Source organism: Orycteropus afer, unplaced genomic scaffold (assembly GCF_000298275.1).
Source record: "Orycteropus afer afer isolate SDZICR_OR568_19922 unplaced genomic scaffold, OryAfe1.0 scaffold00609, whole genome shotgun sequence".
NCBI classification, from domain to species: Eukaryota; Metazoa; Chordata; class Mammalia; order Tubulidentata; family Orycteropodidae; genus Orycteropus; species Orycteropus afer.
Genome location: NW_006922196.1, coordinates 586,320 through 607,418, shown reverse-complemented (window position 1 = coordinate 607,418; position 21,099 = coordinate 586,320). Strand labels below are relative to the sequence as shown.

The following is a 21,099-nucleotide window of genomic DNA, read 5'->3' as shown; positions in this document are numbered from 1 at the left end:
ATGGTCCCAAGCCCGCAGGATCAACTACTCGGTCCCTCTGGGTAGCTGGCTGTGACCAAGTAATGACCATAACCTTGCCCCTTGTCAGCTCTACTATTGATTTCTTTGTTACTTCTTGATGCCAAAATTTGAATCAAAGTGTCCTCATCAGTTCCAAGACCCTTCATAGCAACACAGAGTTCATCAGTATCAAACTAGGTTGAAATTTTAATAGAGATAAGGCAACTTCCTGGATGTGGCCTGTGAGGACTTTCTTCAGAGCTTCATCTAGTGGCTTTCCTTTTCCTTGGATGTGTGGCGCTTTGATCTGCTCGCACTGTGCATTGTTTCTCTTAGTTAGGATGTCAATGATGGTTGCTTCATCTACACCTTTCACCATTAATCCTTTGTACAGGGCAGCAACACCCAAGGAAGAATTGAAGCTAGGATAGAGGCTCGTTAATCGAGGGCCACCTTTGGATCTTTTCAGTTTTAACTGTTCCTGCTCCTCATTTTCAATAATCAAGTACTGCTTAAGGAATTTTGATATTGTTGCCATTTTTAAAGAAACATTTTCCAAAATCCTCTTAGAAATGTAATGAAATGCCAGAAGTAAGGTGTTGGTTTTTGTTGTTTGTTTATTGTTTGTTTTAAAGGAGGGCCTTACCCTCCCATTCCTACTTTGTTAGAAATTATTTTTTACATATTATATCTCAGTGGGAAAGTGGGATATCAGGCTTGGTAAGGAAGAAGAGTACTTCTTCTAGCTACTTATTTTGGATGTGGCTCCCAATCACTTCCCCTAACCCATAGAGTTGGGCTTGCCTGATGTTGTCAGAAGGACCGCTGTTTGATCTGGGAGAGGAATGAACCTACCTGGGCTGCCTTCTGCTGCTAGCTTACGCTTAGAAAGTAAGAAGTCCAGCTCACCTTCTTTTGGCTGGGGAGATACAAGATGTCCAGACACTGTGCTGTTCTTCCAGACATGGGGTCCCAAATCAGCTCACTTCTTCTGACCAAGTTTCAGAGTCTTCCTTTGCTTTCTCTTGTACCACTTCAGTGTTTATGTAGTGGGGAACCAGTTGGCATTGAGTGAACTCTAGCTCATAGCAACTTCATGTGTGTCAGATAGAACTGTGCTCCATACAGTTTCTAATGACTGATTTTTCAGAAGTAGATCATCAGACCTTTCTTTTGATGCCCTCTGGGTGTGCTTGAACTGTGACTGCTTAATCATTTGCACCACCCAGGGACTTGTACTTAGTGTGGAAGAACAGGGAAGATGGGCCTATGCTGTCTTGTCTAGACCCCATGACCCCTGAATATAGAGATATTTTCAGGGTTAAAACAGAATCTTACTGTTAAAACAGCTGTTTTTTTTTTTTTTTTTTTTTTTAATGTTTAGTGTCAAATAAGTTGGAGAATGGAAACATTATAAATAACCTGAAAGTTTCTGATGGAGATCCCTGCAGTGAGGAAAGATTTCTTGATATAGGAGGCATAGTTTCAGATTTAACTGGCTGGGGGTTCGACTATTATGGTGCCCTGAGGAAAAAGAACAGGCAGTGATGGTTTGCATAATACTGAGGAGTCTTATTAGCAAATGTGCAAACTGAAATCCTGCAAAGCTATCTTATCAAATCCTAATCAATAGGAAAATTATAATTGTTTTGTGGACTTCAGAGATTTTCATTAAAACATCTGTTATTGGTGGTTATAAATGTATGGGAAATTTTAAAAATAATAAAACTAATTTATTATTTATAATTAATGTATATAAATATATTTTTATTATTAAAACTATATATTTATATAAATCTAATTATAATTATATTTATTATTAAAACTAATGTTACTATTTCATTTAGTACACTGTAATTTAAAACATTAGAAACATTGAGAATTAATATATATCATTTGTTATTGATAAATTTAGTTTGGAGTAGTTTGATTAGTCCTTGCTTTCTTCTTTGTATAACTTACTATCCAGAACAAGCCTCTTTTCTATACCTTGGTGAACTGACATACTACTTTCTAAGTTTGGATCAGCTTCCAACATTTTATACTTTGCACTTTCACAATGGTGAAATTCCTCTGAGAGTTTTTACAATGTCAAGGTTTTTTTTGCCAGTGCTTCTTCCTCTAGAACATCTCCATCCTGCTTTTCACAAACATTTTCCTCATTTCTATCTGTAAGTTCACCTTCAGTAAATTTTTCTGGCTGTGTATCTAGTGTCTCTTGAACAGCTGCAATGTCAACATTTCCACAATCAGCTATTTCTTTTATAATTCCATTTACATTTGATTCAGATTTCATTTGCAGCATTACCCTTTTTCATTTCTTTGCTTCATTTTCATCTTTGATGGCCACTTCCCTCTTACAATTATCCATTTGTAAAATATCATATGGGTTCATCTCTCTGTCTGTGTGTGAGCTGAGTAACAGATGCTCAGAGATCAATCACTGACAAACTTTAAAGAAATTCTGTAATTGGCTGTTGATTCTGATGTGCATCTTCTATTTATATAGTGATTGGTAAACTGAGGAGCTAGTGATGAAGTTTGTATTTTAGGCATTTACTCACAGTTAATATGTCATGGCAACTGAAATTTGACTGTGTTGATGGAGATTGGTATTACTTAATTAAACTTTGGTAAATGGAATTTGTGCATATTGGAACTAATGAAAAGAACTGTTTTTTTTTTCTTTTTCTTTTTCTTTTTTACAATAAATGTTACTTTTCCTAATAACCTAAATAATAATTTCCAGGATGCTGGTACCTTGCCTTTTTCAAATCTTCATATCCCCTCTACTTAGAGAAATCTCTGAAACAGAAGGAAAATGAAGTAAATTCTATTGAATGAATAGATCTAAATAAGCATAAATCTTCAGTTATGTCATGTTTTCTAGTGGATTTATAATTATATCTGTAGACTGATGACTCCAAAGTGCATATCTCCAGATAGGATTGCTCTAGACTCATTGAAACTCCACTTGGATGTTTAATGGATACATAAGGCTTGTAGTGTTCAAAATCCTAATCTTTATTATCTCCTTAAACGTGCTCCTCTAATAGCCTTCCCTGTCTCTGTAAATGGCAAATATCCATTCTTCTAGTTTTCTCAGGTCAAAATTCTTTGAGTTGTCCTTGCCTCCTCTCTTCCTCTGTCACCCACATCAAACTCTCTAGAAAACCTATTGGCTCAAAGGATTGTCTCTAATTGACTTTGTCAGAAAAACCAACCTTAAAGAGAAATGCAGGATTTTAAAACAATTGATGTGCATAATTTATAGATTTCTTTAGAGGAGCTCTTCAGATTTCCTGCATGAGAATTCATACTCCTAGTAGCAAGGAAAACCAAAGATCTGGCTAGAATAGCTTATGTTAAGGATGAACAAGATGAAAATATGATGTTACAATATATAATAACTATACAAATATCCTACAGCAAGAAAAGGAAAAAGGAAAGAGGAAATAAAGAATTGTAGCCTATAAAGGACAGATCTTTCTTGTAGCGCTTTTGGAAAATTGGAAATATTTCTTTCTTTCTTCTTCTTTTCTGTATTCTTTAATGATATGAAGAACATGGGAACCATGTGTTTCATGGCATTTTGAAAACTTAATTGATAAAATGTATTGAAATTGATGATGTTTGAAGGATATAGATTTTGACAATCTTTGCATTTTTAAAAAATATTTGTGATCTATTTGGCCTTTGAATTACTATTTAAATCAACAAAAAATAGTTCATAGTATACTCCTTTGGAAATATTTTATGTTCCTTTGTATGTGAGATGTTACCTATTAATTCATACATTTTGGCTTTCTTTTTCTCTCTCCTCTCTTTCTCTCTTTTTAATTGGACTTGACTTAATAGTTAAATGGTATATTATTCTGCTTACGAAATTGAGTCTTTTTCTTTTAATTGGTAAGCTTAGCCTATTTATACTTGTGACAAAAGTTTGGTCTTGATTCTGTTGACTTTTGTTATATGTGATGTGCTTAAATTTTCCATATTATGACTCAGAACTGCAGAAATGTGGTTTTCATTTTCTGTAAGTCAGCTTCATTTGCTCTGTTCCCACTGATTTAGGATAAATAAACTTGACTCTTAACACTGCAGTGATTCAGTCTATACCAGTTTAACAAAATCTCTCCGAGTTAACGCTCTCTCTTCCAGAATATATTCAGACCTTCAGCACTTCTTCTCTCTTTGTGCCAAGAGTGCTTTCATTGCCTGGTGGCATCTGAGTATGTGGGAAACAAGTATGGCATCATCACAGTGGGAGATGGCTTGAGAGGGCGCACTTTGCTCTGTGCTCTGACCTCTGAGTCCTTGCTGGATACACTGATGGTGACCCTGGGCCCACTCAGCTGATAAGTGTGTGATGCCTCAGCTACTCATGTCTGAGGTTCCTGCCAGCACCCTGACTTACTATGTAGCTGTCTGGTATTCTCTGAACTCTTTCAAGGACTACCCAGGTGCAAAGGACTTTTGAGACTCCTCATGTCTCTTATGGACCATGGGTATGGATGTGGGGGACAACATTTCAGACCCTCTTACCCTAACTATGCTATGTCTTTACTATGTTGCAATCACCCCTAGTTGGCTTTAGGCACCTTAAAGACCAAACTCCAAATGAGAATCAAGGCACAAGTCCCTAGATGGTTGCAAACCTGTTTGGATACTCTGTAGGCTCCTCAGGAGTCCCTGAGTGGTGCAAACAGTTAATGTGTTAGGCTATTAACCAAAAGGTTAGAGGTGCAAATGGACTTAGAGATGCCTTGGAAAAATGGCCTGGTGATCTACTTCCAAAAAATCAGCCATTGGAAACCCTAAGGGGAACAGTTACACTCTGACCCACATGGCGTTACCATGAGTTGAAATCATCTCAGTGAGAACTGATAATAACCCCTCTCCCGTATTCTCAGCCTGAAGACAGGGCATGAGGGTTCTGGGCCCCTGAGAAGGGACTCAGGGTCAAATCTGATCTTCCAGTCCTCTTCTTCCTACCTGTTCAAAATAATATTCTGTGTTTCACTTTGGAGCTCAGCTTTTAGGCAGCATCCTATGTCATTCCCCTCCAGCCAGTCCTCCAAATGACTGCTTCCCAGAGTTCTTGTCCCTCTCTTTGTCCAGCAGGGGGCTAGAACATGACTTGGGAATATTTGCTGAATAATGATCTGAGCAAGATATTTAGCAAACTTCACAACCTTTCTGACAGCCCAATTGAAGTAGCCAAAATAACCTACTGAATAGTTTCAGGATTCAGTTTGTTATTGCTGGAAAAGTCCTCTATTCTTCTTCTTTTTTTTTTTTCTGTTTTTTAACTTTCTTTTTTAATTTTTATTGTGATTTGGGTGAAAGTTTACAGAGCAAATTCATTTTCCATACAGAAGTTCATACACATTTTGTCTCATGATATTGACTGCAATTCCTCAATGTAACAGCTCTCTTTCCACTTCCTCCCCATACTTACCTCTTCCCTGTGTCCTTCCCTCCCATACATTCCTGCCCCCCCCCCCAGCAAGCTTTCTCCCTGTGCATATATTGCCCTTCTGTTCTACCATGATTGGTCGCTCCAAGGAATGTATCTACCTGATGTAAATGTTCAGCCCGTATATCTGTCTGTTATTTGGTTGGAAACCACAGGAGTGAGTCCAAGTCTCAGTGGTCTCACCAGGCTCTATCAGACCAGTAAACCTGCCCCCCCTCTTTTTTTAATGATTTTGAGTTTTGTGCCACATTCTTCTCCCACTATATCCAGGATATCCTACATAGACACCCCTCCAAGTGGTTGACAGTGGTAGCTGGGCACCATCTAAGTCTTCTAGTCTCATGGTCATATAGGCTGAGGATCATATGTTTTACCAGTCCCTTGGACTAATTGTTTCCTTGCATCTTTGATTTTCTTCATTCTTTTTTTGCTCTGGACAAGGAGAGACCCATTGTTGCATCTAGATGGCCACTTGCAAGCTTTTAAGGCCCATTACTACTCTCCAAAGTAGGATGTAGAACAATATTTTTGTGTAGTATGTTATGCCAATTGAGCTTGATGTCCCCTGTGACCATGTTTCCAAGCCCACAGGTCCAACTACTTACTCCCTCTGGGTAGCTAGTTGTGGCCAAGAAGAGACTACAACCTTGTTGCTTGTCAGCTATACTATATACCTGGATATTCTTTCAGCACAAACAAAAATGCTTGTAAAAACATCATCTGCCAACCCTATCCATGGTCATGGGCAAACTACCCCCTGGCTAGACATACCTGGTTGTTTAGCCTGTCCACCCATCTATTCACCCATAGATCAATGTTTGCCATCACTGACAAGGCAGTACTATACATGCAAAAGGGTTCATCTTTGTTGTCTGTACATCCCATGTTCCTCTCTATGTCTTCCTCTTCCTAGAAAAATCCCCTATTATTTTTACAAGCCAATTACTTTGTTGATTATTGCAGAGTGTTTAGGACCACACATCGGGATGCTTAAGGATTATAGCAGAGTGTTTAGGACCACACGTTGGGATGCTTTTGGAAGATGACTTCAATTTTGGGACTCTCTTATTTTTTCCTAAGGCTCTTAGTATTTCTTCTTGTGGCTTGTAGCACATTTATTATCAGCACCCTTGTCTCAGAATTGAAAGCACCCAGTAACCAAGCCAACACCAATTATTTAGCCACAACCCTCAGAAGAGTTACCACAGTAACCAGGGTAACGTTGCTTTAACTTCACCGTGATGAATAATAAATGACAAGAGGACACAGTTTGGGACTAGGCCTGTCTGAGGCAAAAAAAACAAACGAAACCCACTGCCATGGAGTCGGATCCGACTCATTGCAACTCCTCCTTGTGTTTCTGAGGCTGTATCACTATAGAAGTAGATTGCCCAACCTTCCTTCTGGAGAGTGGCTCATGGGTTTGAACTGCCAGACCTCTGTTAGCAGTCAAATGCCTTAGGCACTATGCCACCAGAGCTCCCCTATCTGAGTCGTCTATCTTTAAAGATGAAGGAAAACTTGACTGACACAGTCTCATTTCAGTGTTTTTATCAGCTGTTGTCCCAATCACATTGTTATAATTGTTATTGAAAGGATTGCCAGCACCATGCCAGTAACAAGACAGATGAGCCCTGGCTCTTCTCCTCCCTTGAGTGCAGCTCATGTTCTAGGAGGAGAAATAGCTGACAGACGTGCCACTCGGGACAGTTCCAAGCAGTGGGAAGTACTACAAAGGAAAAAAAAAAACAAAAACAGGGAAACAGAATGGAGGTGGCCAGGTGCTTCTCTGCGCAGGTGACATTGACCTGAGGCCCAAATGATGCCAGGAAGATATATGGAGGAACTGAGAGGGGTGTTCAGTCATAGTAGGCACAAGGCTAGCTTGATGAGTGTGAGTAACAGCAAGGAGGCTACCCATACAGTATAAGCCCCATGGGAGAGGCACAGGGGCTGTGGGCCCCAGAACTTGCATTTTTATTCCTCGTTGTGCTGCTGCTGGTTCCATGGGGTCCATCACCAAGTACTTGGACCCTGACCCTTCTCTCCAATGACTTATACCTGCCTTCTTGAATGGAGATCACTGATCCACAGTCTGCTCGCTTGGCTCCTGGAACTCCATGGTTGGGGCATTTTGTGAACCTTTCCACTGTCTCTTCAAGTCTCAAGTCCCCTGTTCTGGTTACCTCTGTGCTGATCTAACAGAAAATACACGACAAATGGGATGCTTTAACAAACAGGAGCTTATTTTCTTACAGTTTGGAGGCTTAAGTCCAAGTTCAAAGTGCCAGGCTCTAGGGGCTAGGTGAAAGCCCCTCAACCTTGGGCTTCAGCTCTGCCTCCTGTTCCTGGACCACTGAAGCTAGAGGTTTTTCCTCACTCAGACAGCTGCTGGCTGCTGAGAGTGACAAGCCAAGTAAAAAGGTACAGTCCCGATGTTACCAAACCACACAGCAGGCCATGAGTTCAAGTCCATTGAAAGTCCCAAGGTCGGCAGAGCATGGCAGACTGCTGAACAATGACACAGCTACATGCAGGGTTCAAGTGTGCTGTAAGCTAGAGACCGTTCCCTAAGGCTTCTCCATATATACAGGAAGCAGACCACTCAGCTGCTCACAGTAGATTCCACCATGGAGTTGATTACCAGTATTATCAAGGGGAATACCACATCCAGCTGCCCAGCCACTCAACCAGGCCCACCCAGCCAAATTGACACACAAATGTAACTACCACAATTCCATCCCTTGTCAACTTGGTACGTGTACTGGGTGGCTTCACTGGGTGGCTCTAATCCCCTAGTTCCTGAGTGGCAACCTCACCCTCTAGGCCTGGCAAGCCCCATTCCTCTGCCTCTTGGGCATGGTAGCCCTGCCCCCTCTCCCTTGGGCAGTGGTTATGATTCCATTCCACTGGCCCACATGAATGTCCAGCCCCACACTCCAGAACCAAGTTGGTGAAGGTCTAACTCTTAGAAACCTAGGGGGCTGTGGTGCTTCTATCCCCAGAGGTCATGATCCTACCCTTTGAGGCTGAGGCAGCTCTGCTTCCCATTTCCTTGGTCTCTCCACTTCTGCCAATTAATGCCGAAGGCAACCCACTGCACAGGAAATCTACCTTCCCAAAAAACACCCAGATTTCTTGTTCAGTGGGCTGGCCAACCTGCTACTCCATATCATGCCAGTCTCTTCTACCAGTTAATACCTGAAGGCAACCCACTCCACCAGGAAGCCACCTACCAAAGGCATCAGCTTTCTCCTCTGTGGGCTGGTAAGGCTGTTGCTGTCTCACGCCCGCCTCTGGGCTCTGCTGCTGCTGTCTCTCATGCTGGTCAGTTGGCTCTGCCCTTGCCGTCTCTCAGGCTGGTCTCTTGACTCTGCTTCTGCCTTCTCTCTTGCCACATGCCAGGGTCTCTCTGCCAGGGTCTCAGGTCAAGGATGCACTCCACTCCTATTTCCAAATTTTAGGTACTTAATAAGAGCAACACCCCACTCTTGGTTCCATATTCTGTTCTGGTTACCTCTGTGCTGCTCCAACAGGAAATATATGACAAATGGGATGTTTTAACAAACAGGAGTTTATTCTCTTATAGTTTGGAGGCTTAAGTCCAAGTTCAAAGTGCCAGGCTCTAGGGGCTGGGTGAAAGCCCCTCAGCCTTGGGCTTCAGCTCTGCCTCTTGCTCCTGGCCCACTGAAGCTACAGGCTTTTCTTCACTCAGACAGCTGCTGGCTGCTGAGACAAGCCCAAAGTTGACAAGCACAAAGGCACAGTCCTGATGTTACCAAACCACACAGCAGGCCATGAATTCAAGTCCACTGAAAGTCCCAAGGTCGGCAGAGTATGGCAGGCTGCTGAACAATGACATGGCTACATGCAGGGTTCAAGTGTGCCATAAGCTAGAGATCATTTCCCAAGGCTTCTCCTTATATACAGGAAGCAGACCACATTCCCTAAGGCAGCTCCTCAGCTGCTCACAGTAGATTCCACCATGGAGTTGATTACCAGTCTCATCATGGGGAATACTACAGCCAGCTGCCCAGCCACTCAGCCAGGCCCAGTGAAGATGACACACAAATGCAACTACCACAGCACGTGTGAGAAAAAGTGTCATTGTCATTGCTGTTGATTTGCCTGGGTGAGCTGGGGGCGTATGTCACTGCCCTTCCTCCCTTAACTACTCTCTTAAACATAACATTAATCATCATCCATCCCAACAATCTTGAGTCTGATATACAATAAAGCAGTCCTTGGTGGACCCCCAAGTGGACTCCTCCAATATTCTGAACATATGACTTGATTTCCTTGTATATGGAAACAGAACAGGAAGGAGCAAGAGGTGGACAGTCTTCAGACTTCTACTTGATTCCACTTTGGGACTTTCCCTCCATGCTCCCTACTCTGTCAGTCGTGTCCTCTCCAGAAAGTACCTGCTTTTATGTGAGATGTGGAAAGAGAAGTCTGGGGAGGGAGCTGGAGGTCATAGCCCTAGGATCACCCTCCTAAAGGAACTTGTTGTTCCCTCCCTTCCTTCCACTGGCCCCATAGGTACTTGCTGTAGCCATGCTTACTGGGTCAGCATTATATTTAGCAGACCTTCAATATCTGCTAGAGGTATGGTCTTTAGAAGGCAAAATGATGATCAAAACTGTTTCCTGGGTTTAGTACTCATTTTAAGGTAGTGTTAGTAGATAAACTGATCAGGGCACACAGGTTGAATAGCTGATTCAACCTCTGCATTTGTGTCTGCCTCCTCTGGAAACCCCACTAGCATGCCAGTAAAGGATTAGAAAAGGAACATATCACAGGGACAAAGAGAGTGGGCACAGGAATGAATGGAGCAAAGTGTCCACAGAGGGGAAGAAGGAAGGCAAATGGAAGAGGGCACTTCACTTCATGAAGAGAAAGCAGAAACCTCTATCCTGAAGAAGGGGAAGTCAAGGAGAACCCAGGAAATCTGTCTTGAGGGAGCAGCTGCCTGGGAAAGCCTAGCATGGCTGAAGCCCAGGACTTTTCGAGAGACACTAGAAATCGAGATTTTATGTGAAGTCTCTCATTTTACTTTATTTTGTAAGCCCCCTCTCTACCCATTGCTATAGAGTTGATCCTGACTCATAGTAGTTATAGGACAGAGTAGAACTGCCCCATAGGATTTTCAAGGCTATAAATCTTTATGGAAGAGGACTGCCTCATCTTTCTTCCATGGAGCGACTGGTGGGTTCGAACTGCTGACGTTATGGTTAGCAGGCAAATGCTTTAACCACTATACCACTAGAGTTCCTTTGAGCCCCCCTCTAGAGAATGAAATAAGATAAAAATTCCTGTCGGCTCAAGGTGACCCCCAGCTCTTATATAATTTCCTCCCCTTTTATTTGATGTATTCACACCTTTGGAAGGATTGCTAATTAATCAACTGACAACAATTTGTTAAGGGCCTGCTAACTACCTAGTATTATTAGCATTTTCAGTATTAGCTAAAACTACACAACATTACCGTGTTTGAAACCAGAAGTATTATTTTTTATTTTTATTTTTATTGGGCTGAAAGTTCACAGAGTAAATTCATTTTCCATACAGCAGTTCATACACATTTTGTTTCATGACATTAACTGCAATTCCCCACAGTGTAACAGTTCTCTCCCCACTTCCTCCTGTGGTTACCTCTTCCCTGTGTCCTTCTTTTCTATGCATTCCTGCCCTCTGAGCTATCTCCCTGTGCAAATACTGCCCTTCTGTTCTCCCATGATTGATCGTTCTAAGGAGTGTATCTACCTGATGTAAATGTTCACCCTATATCCTGTCTGTTGTTTGGCTTGAAGCCACAGCAGTGCATTCAATTCCATAACTGAAGGGTAACTAAGGGCCCTAGTCTCAAGGGTCTCACCAGACTCTATCAGACCAGTAAACCTCGTCCTTTTTTTTTTTTTATGATTTTGAGTTTTGTTCCACATTGTTTTCCCACTCTATCTAGGATCTCCTGCATGGATCCCTTTCTGAGTAGTTGACAGTGGTAGCCAGGTACCATCTAGTTCTTCTGGTCTAATGGTCATATAGGCTGAGGTTTTCATGGTCCACTAGCCCCCAGGACTAATTTTTTCCACACATCTTTGGTTTTCTTCATTCTTCTTTACCCTGGTTGAGGAGAGATCCACTATTGCATCTAGATGGCTGCTTGCAAACTTTTAAGATCCAGTTGCTACTCACCAAAGTAGGATGTAGAGCAATGTTTTTGTGTAGTGTTGTTGTTGTTGTTATGTGCCGTCAAGTTGGCCCCGACTCATAGCAACTCCTCCTTGGGTTGCCAAGGCAATATCACTACGAAAGTAGATTGCCCATACTTCCTTCCAAGAAGTGGCTGGTGGGTTTGAACTGCCAGCCTTCTGGTTAGTATGGTATGCCAATTGAGCTCAATGTCCCCTGTGACCATAGTCCCAAGCCCACATGTTCAACAACTTGCTCCATCAAGGTGGTTGACTGCCTAAGAAGTTATCATAAACTGTTAGTTCTAGTTATATGGCCATACAAATACAGCACATACAAATATGTATCATCTACTGACCTTAATATTAGCATAGTGGCTAAGTCACTTGCCTGCTAACCAGATGGCTGGCGGTTCAAACCCACCAGCCACTCCTCGGAAGGAAGGTTGGGCAATCCTACTTCTGTAGTGATACTTCCTCGAAAACCCAAGGAGGGGTCGCTATGAGTCGGGGCCGACTCGACGGCACATAACAACAACAACAACACTGACCTTAATATGGTAATGGGTGTATTCCCTTTTGCCTAGACATACCTTATCATTCATCCTGAGGGCAGAGTTATTTTAAGATGAATAAAAATGTTATTCTTTATTGGTTTATTTGTGTTATGTTCTGGAAATGAAACATGCTAGTTGGCAACTATTTGAGTCTGTACGGAGAGTGATTCTAAGAAGCACCAAGAATGAGGGAGCTGGCAGCCCTGTTGTTTTCTGAATCCAGAGTATCAAGAGAGTTGAGAAAGACTCATGGGAGACATTTCTGAACTCCTCGTTACGCACATATCACAGTGTGTTCTCCTGAGCAGGAGTTTCAGGAGATGTGAATGGGTACTGGTTGAAAAAGAAGAAGGAGGAGGAAAAGGGGGGAGGAAAAGAGAAGAGGAAAAAGAAGAGAGATAGCAGGAGTAAGAGGAGTAGGATATGGTTAGTTCATTTCTCTGCTTGGAGAGTCACAACCCACATTACAATTAAAAGTCTGAGAAGCTGTGAAGCAGAGAACCCAGTTTAATTTTCTTAATCACTATTTCCCAACCTAATTTGACCACAGAACCTCATTTAATGTTCTTTTCATTTTTTTTCTCATTATTCCAAACATTCCTGTTGTAAATGTTGTTGCTTACATAGTCTCTCTGGAAGAAAAACCCTGCATTCTCCTTATTTTCCCATTAACCACCACAATTCTTTCCAGCACTTTCTCCATTTCTGCTTATAAAGTAGAGCTGTGCTTTGATTACTATGCTAACTAATTGAAATTTCAGAGTCTGGCCTAAAAATGCAAGTATTCATAATTAACAGAACTCTTAGAAGGAGATAAGAGGACGGCCCCTCTTCTACAGTTACAGGGAAAGCAGATTCTTTCAGAGGAATTCAATACCTCTGATGTGTGGCATAGTGCCTAAGGCATTTGACTGCTAACCAGAAGGCTGGCAGTTCAAACTCACCAGCCATTCCTCGAAAGGAAGACTGGGCAACCTACTTCCATAGAGATACTGCCTCAGAAACCCAATGAGGTGGTATTGACTTGACAGCAGTAAGTAATGTGATAAGAATTGTCTCAAGAACAGCAATCTTGTTTTCCTGGTCAATAGGGAGGCTGGTGTGAACATTTGTAGCTTATCAACATATGCTGTCCTTAAAAGTAACATTTGAACAAAAAGTCTTGTAAAAATCCCCGAGACTATAGCAACTTTTGCCATATCCCATGGAGATGACCTTCAAAAAGTTTTGTGGTTCCACTGGACAATTTGCCTCCCTGGCAGAAATGCTGTAGTTGACATCTACGTATTCCCACACTCCTTAGATACAAGATTTCTTTTTCTGGTCAGGATAGAAAACACAAGGTGAAAAGTTAAAAGCAACGCTAATGGTGGATACATGATAATATACATTTTTCAAAACCCATAGGATCATACAGCACAAAATGTGAACTTTAATGTACACTATAGACACTAATTAACAATGATGAATTATTATTGGTTCATCTACCACCTATCTGTCAGTTTGTCATACTGTGGTGGCTTGTGTATGGCTATGATGCTGGAAGCTATGCCACCAGTATTTCAAAGATCAACAGAGTCATCCGTGGTGGATAGGTTTCATAGAGCTTCCAGTTTAAGACAGACTAGGAAGAAGGGCCTGGTGATCTACTTCTGAAAATTAGTCAGTAAAAACTCTATGGATCACAACAGAATATTATTCAATATAGTGCTAGAAGATGAGCCTGCTAGATTGGAAGACATTCCAAATACAGTGGTCATGACAATGGACTCCAGCATAGTGAAGATGGCACAGGACTGGGCAACTTTTCCTTATGTTGTACATAGGTCACCATGAGTCAGAGACAACTGGATGGCAACTAACAACAACAATAACATTGGTTCATCAATTGTAACAAATGTCCTACATAAAGTAGGATGTTAATAATAGGAGAAACAGTGTGCTGAGAGAAGGGTTATGTGGGAACTCTCTATACTTTCTGCATAATTTTTCTGTAAACCTAAAACTGCCATAAAAATAAAGTTTATTAAAAAATTAAAAGGCTGTCACTCTGATTTACTGTGCCTAAGGCACTTGACTGCTAACCAGAAGGCTGGTGGTTCAAACCCACCAGCCACTCTTCGGAAGGAAGATGGGGCAATCTACTTCTGCAGTGATACTGCCTTGGAAACCCAACTCAACGGCACATAACAACAACAACAACAATATAAGGCTTTATTCCAGGGGCAGCAGATTAATTGGCAAATATTGATGAAAGAAAGACGAAAATGAAGGTGAAGTAACTTATGGTATAAATAAAAAGAAGCTAGTTTTTCCCCTAAAAGGTCAAGGAAGGCTGTAAAGCTAATTACATGGTTTATGTAATAAAAGCTGTAATAAAAGTCCTATCTTCTGGAATGATAAAACTTATTCCTTAGATTTCATTTTTAGCCACAAGAAGGAAGAGAGGGAGGAAAGGAAGAAGAGAGGGAAGATGAAACAAAGGAAGAACCCTAGATTCTTATCTCACTGTTGCTGTACTTAGTTAGGGGCCATTGAGTCTGTTTCTACTCATAGCGACCTTGTATAAAGAGAACAAAACACTGCCCAGTCCTGCACTGTCCTCAAAATCATTGCCATGCTAGGGCTCATCATTGCAGCCAATGGCTCAATCCATCACATTGAGGGTCTTCCCCTTTTTTGCTAACCCTCTGCTTTACCTAGCATGATATCCTTCTCCAGGGACTGATCCCTTCTGACACATGACCAAAGTATGTGAGATGAAATATGACCATTCTCCCTTCTAAGGAACATTCTGGCTGTACTTCCTCCAGGACAGATTTGTTCATTCTTCTCACATTCTATCGATAGTACATTCAATATTATTCACCAGCATGACATTTCAAATGCATCAGTTCTTCTGTGGTCTTCCTTATTCATTGTCCAGCTCTCACATGCTTATTAGGCTATTGAAAATACCATGGTTTGGGGGCAGGTTCTTCTTAGTCTTCAAAGTGACATCATTGCTTCTAAACACTTTAAAGAGGTCTTTGCACCAAATTTGCCCACTGATATGAAAATAAAGTTTATTTAAAAATTAGAAGCCTGTCACTCTGATTTCTTGACTGCTGCTTTCATGGGCATTGATTGTGGATCTAAGTAAAATGACAACTTCAATCTTTTCTCCATTTATCATGATGTTGCTTATTAGTCCAGTTAGAGAATTTTTGTTTTCTTCATGTTGAGATGTGATTCATACATACTAAAGGTTGTAGTCTCTGATCTTCATCAGTAAGTGCTTTAAGTCCTCTTCACTTTCAGCAAGCAAGGATGTGTCATCTGCATAGCTCAGATTTTTAATGAGTCTTCCTCCAGTCCTGACGCTGTGTTCTTCATATCATCCACATTCTCCAATTATTTGCTCAGCATACAAATTGAATGCTATCTCATTAGATTCAGGGTTTTAAAGGAATAATTTGTTGATGTATGTTTTCCTCCATTCCCATGGTGCATTTTCCAAAGAGCACTTGAAAACAAGGCCTTATATAGCCTTTGTCTTCATCAGTGCCATGAATGCACTAGAATGAATTCCCTAGACCATGTGCCCTTGTATGCTAATGAACTTTAATTATATGAAAAGTGAGATTGGGAAACATTGATCAGTCATAACTGCCAAGCTTCATAATGAAAGCAGTATGTGTCAGGGGGTGGAACATGTCATTTTAAAGGTGGAAATTTAAATCCTAATGAGCTTGCAAGGAGTGGAAACAACAAGCCTAATAAACCTTTATGATCCTGGAGTTTCTGAATCCATGTGTGCTAGATAAGAACTAGTCAGTCCTGGCCTGAGAGACAGCTGAGCCTCTATAGCAGGGTGAAGGGTGCTGAAGTGGGAACAGCTCCAGAGGGCTGCCCAGACCAACCTCTTAAAATAAGTGGTTCAAGCCAGGCTAACTGCCCAGCCAGGGGGTAGTTAGGGTGTAACAGTCCCAGCCTACAATCTATGTTGTTGTTAGGTGTTGTCAAGTTGATTTGAACTCATAGTGACCCTATGTACAACAGAATGAAACGCTGCCCAGATCTGAGCCGTCCTCAAAATCTTTGCATACTTGATGAGCTCATTGTCACAGCTACTATGTCAATCCATCGTGTTGAGAGTCTTCCCTGTTTTTGTTGACCCTCTACTTTACCTAGCATAATATCCTTCTCCAGGGACTGGTCCCTTCTGACAACTGACCAAAGTATAAGTGATGAAGTCTGGCTGGCCATTTTCTCTTCTAAGGAGCATACCTCCAAGACAGATATGTTAATTTTTCAAGTAATCCATGGAACATTCAGTGTTCTTCACCAATACCATAATTCAAATGCATCAATTCTTCTGCAGCCTTCCTTACTCATTGTCCAGATTTCACATGTATATGAGGCTATTGAAAATACCATGGCTGTGTGAGGCTCACCTTAGTCTTCAAAGTGACATCTTTGCTCTAGCACACTTAAAGAGGTCTTTTGAAGCAGATTTGCCCAATACAATACATTGTTTGAATTCTTGACGCTGCTTCCATCTGCATTAAGTAAAATGAAATCCTTGACAACTTCAATCTTTAATCTTTTCTCCATTTATCATTTATCATGCCATCTCTAGTCTCTACTTAACCCAAGCTTTATTTTCCCCTGGTTGCAGATAGAGTTGTAATAAAGAATTCATAGTTGAAGTGAGACATAGATTTAAAGTCACTGGACTGAGAACATGGGCTGGGCTGTGGAGGGACTCCTTGGAGCCCAGGCCAGCAGATGCAATAGCCTGGCCTCAGATTGCAGGCATCCCCAGGACCTCAACCTAGGTCAGGAAGTGACTTGGAGAAGCAGAAGGACCCATGCTAGATAGGCCTGAGTAAGGGCTGATGAGTGGCTTTTGCTTCACAGGAAGGTTCTTGAGCTGGACTGTTGCTCCTCCTCTTCTCCCGCATGGGGGTCCTGTGCATCTGTGAACACTTAGGTGGGCCCTGCAGCCCAGCAGGCGGCCATCTCGAGACACCAGGTGTGCTCCACTCACTTACCTACAGAAGAGATAGTGTGAATGTTTTTACCATTTTACTAGAGAACACACTATATTAGCAATAAAAACAAAATGTAGAAGTTATTTGAGGGAAAGACTGGAAAACTGTTTTCATATTTTTCCCATTATTGTGTAGTAATTTGAATAACATTGTATATTTTACAAAAGAGTATTTTTTAAATATCATATGCTGTTAGGGATTTGAAGGAATACTTGATAATTACATATTCAATGCCCTTGAATTTCACTCTAGGAGACACATTAATATTTTGAAATATAGGTATTTATTAAATATATACTTACAAAAAATGGTAAATTGGGGTAATGGGTTAGAAAAGGATTTATGATGCTTTAATTTGCAAGCCTCTTTGAAGCCTTTAAAATCTGATTGAATCAACCAAAATGACAATCTGGCTTCCAATCTTTTTAGTATCCTGACTGTGCATCTATAACTCACTTCAGGGTTATGTTGTGAACAGCCTCCATGTGCCAGGCCCTGCACAGATATACAGCTGTAGGGAATATAGAGATTTTGTTTGTTTGTTTGTTTCTGTAGTCTTTGTCCTGGGACAGTTTAATTTTGATGGAGTAATACTCTGGAACAGTGACTCTTCAAGAAGACAAGGGCTCTGAGAAAGATTTGCATGAAGATAATGGAAACTTATGATTCAGGGACAGCATCCCTTTTGGGAAAGCAGGGATAGCTCCTTGGAGTAGGGGATACTTGTGCTGCGTCTTGAAAAAAAATCTACCCTTCCCTTTCAGTTAGTGCCAATAGTGTTAGGCATGCATGTTCCCAGTAGATGAAACTTCATATGAGGAACCAAAGTCAAAATGCAGCTTCACATTTCTCCAAAGGAGATATACAAATGACCAACAAACCACATGAAAGGGTGCTCAATGTCATTAGTCATTGCACTGCCATCAATTTGATTCTGACTCATAACGACCTTATAGGACAGAGTAGAACTGCCCCATAAGTGTTCCAAGACTGTAAATCTTCACAGAAGCAAACAGTGCCATCTTTGTCCTGTGAAACAGCTGGTGGGTTCCAGTTTCTGACATTCTGGTAAGAAGCTGAAAATGCTTTAACCACTGCATTTCCAGAGCTCCTTGCATTAGTCATCAGAGAGATACAAATCAAAATTACAATGAGATTCCACTTCACCCCCATTAGGATGGCTAGTATCAGTAAAGTAAAAAGTAAGTTTTTGGTAGGGTATTTTGTTTTGTGTTTTTGGGTACCTTTGTATATTGCTGGTGGGAATGTAAAATGGAACAACCACTATGGAAAACAGTTTGGCAGTTCCTCAGAAAGCTAAGCATAGAATTTCCATATACCAAGCAATGCCATTCTTAGGCATGTTCACAAGAGAATTGAAAGCAAGGACTCAAAACATACTTGTACACCAATGTTTATTGTAGCATTATTCACCACAGCCAAAAGGTGGAAACAACCCATGTGTCCAACAACAGATGAATGGAGGAGCAAAATGTGGACTATCCATATAATGGAGTACTATTCAGCCATGAAGAGAAATGAAGTTCAGATGCATACTACTCATGCATGAACCTTGAAAACATTATGCTAAATGAAATGAGTCAGACGCAAAAGGACAAATATTGTGTGATGATCCCACTTACATGAAATATCTAGAATAGACAATTGCATAGAGACCAAAGTTTATTAGTGCTTACCAGGGATTGTGGGGAGGGAGGAATGAAGAATTGTTGATCAAGGGGTACTGAGTGTCTGTCTGGAGTGATTAAAATATTTTGGAAATAATAATGGTGATGATCATACCCAAAAACAAAACAATAAAACAGAAAATAAGTCAATTATTTTGAAAATCAATCAAATTGCTTATGCTCTTTGAAAAAATGCAATTTTCCTTCTTTGTTTCTACCATTCCTTGAAGTTCTCTTATGTGGCCGTGATCCTGCTATTTCCTGGATGAAACTGAGGCAGGCCCGGAGATCAGCTCACTCTTAGGCAGTAGATAGTCTCCTGGGCTATTTATTTACTTTCTTTCAAGAATTTATTTTTGTCAACTCAAACATATACAGAGAAGAACACACATATTGGGTTTAGCTTAAAGATTTTCCACAAAGTGAACAAGCCTGTGGACCCCACACCCAGATCCAGAAACATCTGTCAATCAACATCATTCAGTATATTGATTAGATTCATTCATATTGTTGCAAGTAGCTGTCATTCAATTCTAATTGTATAAATATAGCAGTTTATTTTTCCATTTTTCTCTTTATCAGCATTTAGTTATTCTCAGTTTAAGGCTATTATAGAAGGTGCTGTTACAGATTCCTTGTACTTGTCTTCTGGTGAATATCTGAATGTCTGTCTATGCATTATACCTAGAAGGGAAATTTCTGGGTCATAGGATATATTATATATATATATATACACACACACATGTAGCTTTAGTAGATGCTGCCAAACAGTTTTTCAAAATAGTTTGTACTAATTTTCACTCCTACTAGGAGTGTATGAAAATTCCATATACTTAGGAATTGACGTGTGTTGTGTGTTTGTGCCTGCCCCGTACCTCAGCAATACTTTCCTGCAGAACTATTGTGAGGAGAATCTCTTCCCCAGTGGCTGGGCAGGGAACAGGAGAGCTCTGAGAGGCCCCTGAATTATCTTTTGAGAAAATAAGAAGCTTTGTTAAATGTGAACATTTCTTAATCATTTTAAACTTGATCGTGCATGCTTAAAAAATAAGGTGATTCTCCCTTAATAAGCATCAACATTTTATAGTATCCTCATATCCATTCAGTTGGGAGCAGTTGGTTTTTGTTTTGTTTTGGTGAGACAACTTTAAGTACTTACTGAAGCAGGTCAAACACTACATATAGCCCTCAGTATGCTTACACCTAATATGAAGAAAATGGAGAGCCTCACAACCGGACTGATAAACATCATGATAAATGAAGAAAAAAAGTGAAGTTGTCAACAGTTTCATTCTACTTGAATGAACAATAAATGTTCATGAAAGCAGCTGTCAAGAAATCAAGTGACATATTACTAAATAAAATAAGTGTGAGCATTAAGAAGTGAGCTGCCTGGTCTGAGATCGGAGAGGAACAGAGCATTTCAACTTTACTGTGAAATCAGAAACTTTGCACAGAGTAGGAGGCAGTTGAGCTGGGTCTTGAGGGATGGAGGCAGGAAGGGGAGGTTGAAGGTGCTGGTATAGGTGAGGGAATACTATTAATAAAGACCAGGGTTTGAAAACTCTCAATTTGTCTCAGGAATGTAAGCAATTTGGTATGTCTGAATTTTCATAGGTGGAGAAAGGATGCTGTGTTCTCATGAACATAAGCTCCAGATTCAGTCCTGCCTCCCATGCTAATGAGCTCAGTGACCTTGCACAAGTCACCTAAACTCTCTGAGCCTAAAGTTCCTCATGTGTAAAGAGGAATTATCACAGTGTATGATATTTATGGTGCATGGCTCATGCCATCAGTAAATATGAAATCTTCATAGAAGTGCAAATTATCACAACACAATGGTTTTCTTTCAGCTTATATGTAAGGTAAAGTTTATATGTGTATATAAAAGCCTATGATAATTTAAAAAATCTAACTTTAAGATATTTATTTTTTTTTGGTACTGAACAAATGTCATTTTTTCCCCTATGTATTTCCTGCTGTGGTTTCACTTTGTTTCTTAAGACTCTAGATATTTCTAACCTTACTGTATTTTTTAATTATTTGTCAGAATTACACAAAAACTTTTTCCAAGGATAAATCTGTCTTTGTAGCATAGTGGCTAAAGCACTTGACTGCTAACCAGAAGGCTGGCGGTTCAAACCC

At 40.7% G+C, this 21,099-nt stretch overlaps 1 protein-coding gene and 1 pseudogene across 1 annotated transcript in view; one reads left to right on the top strand and one right to left on the bottom strand.

The window, feature by feature from the left end:
• Positions 1–538, bottom strand: part of LOC103210407 — a 1,901-nt pseudogene extending 1,363 nt beyond the window's left edge.
• FAM189A1 (family with sequence similarity 189 member A1) overlaps positions 1–21,099 on the top strand; it is a 1,045,217-nt gene that overhangs the window by 817,083 nt on the left and 207,035 nt on the right. The window lies entirely within an intron of this gene.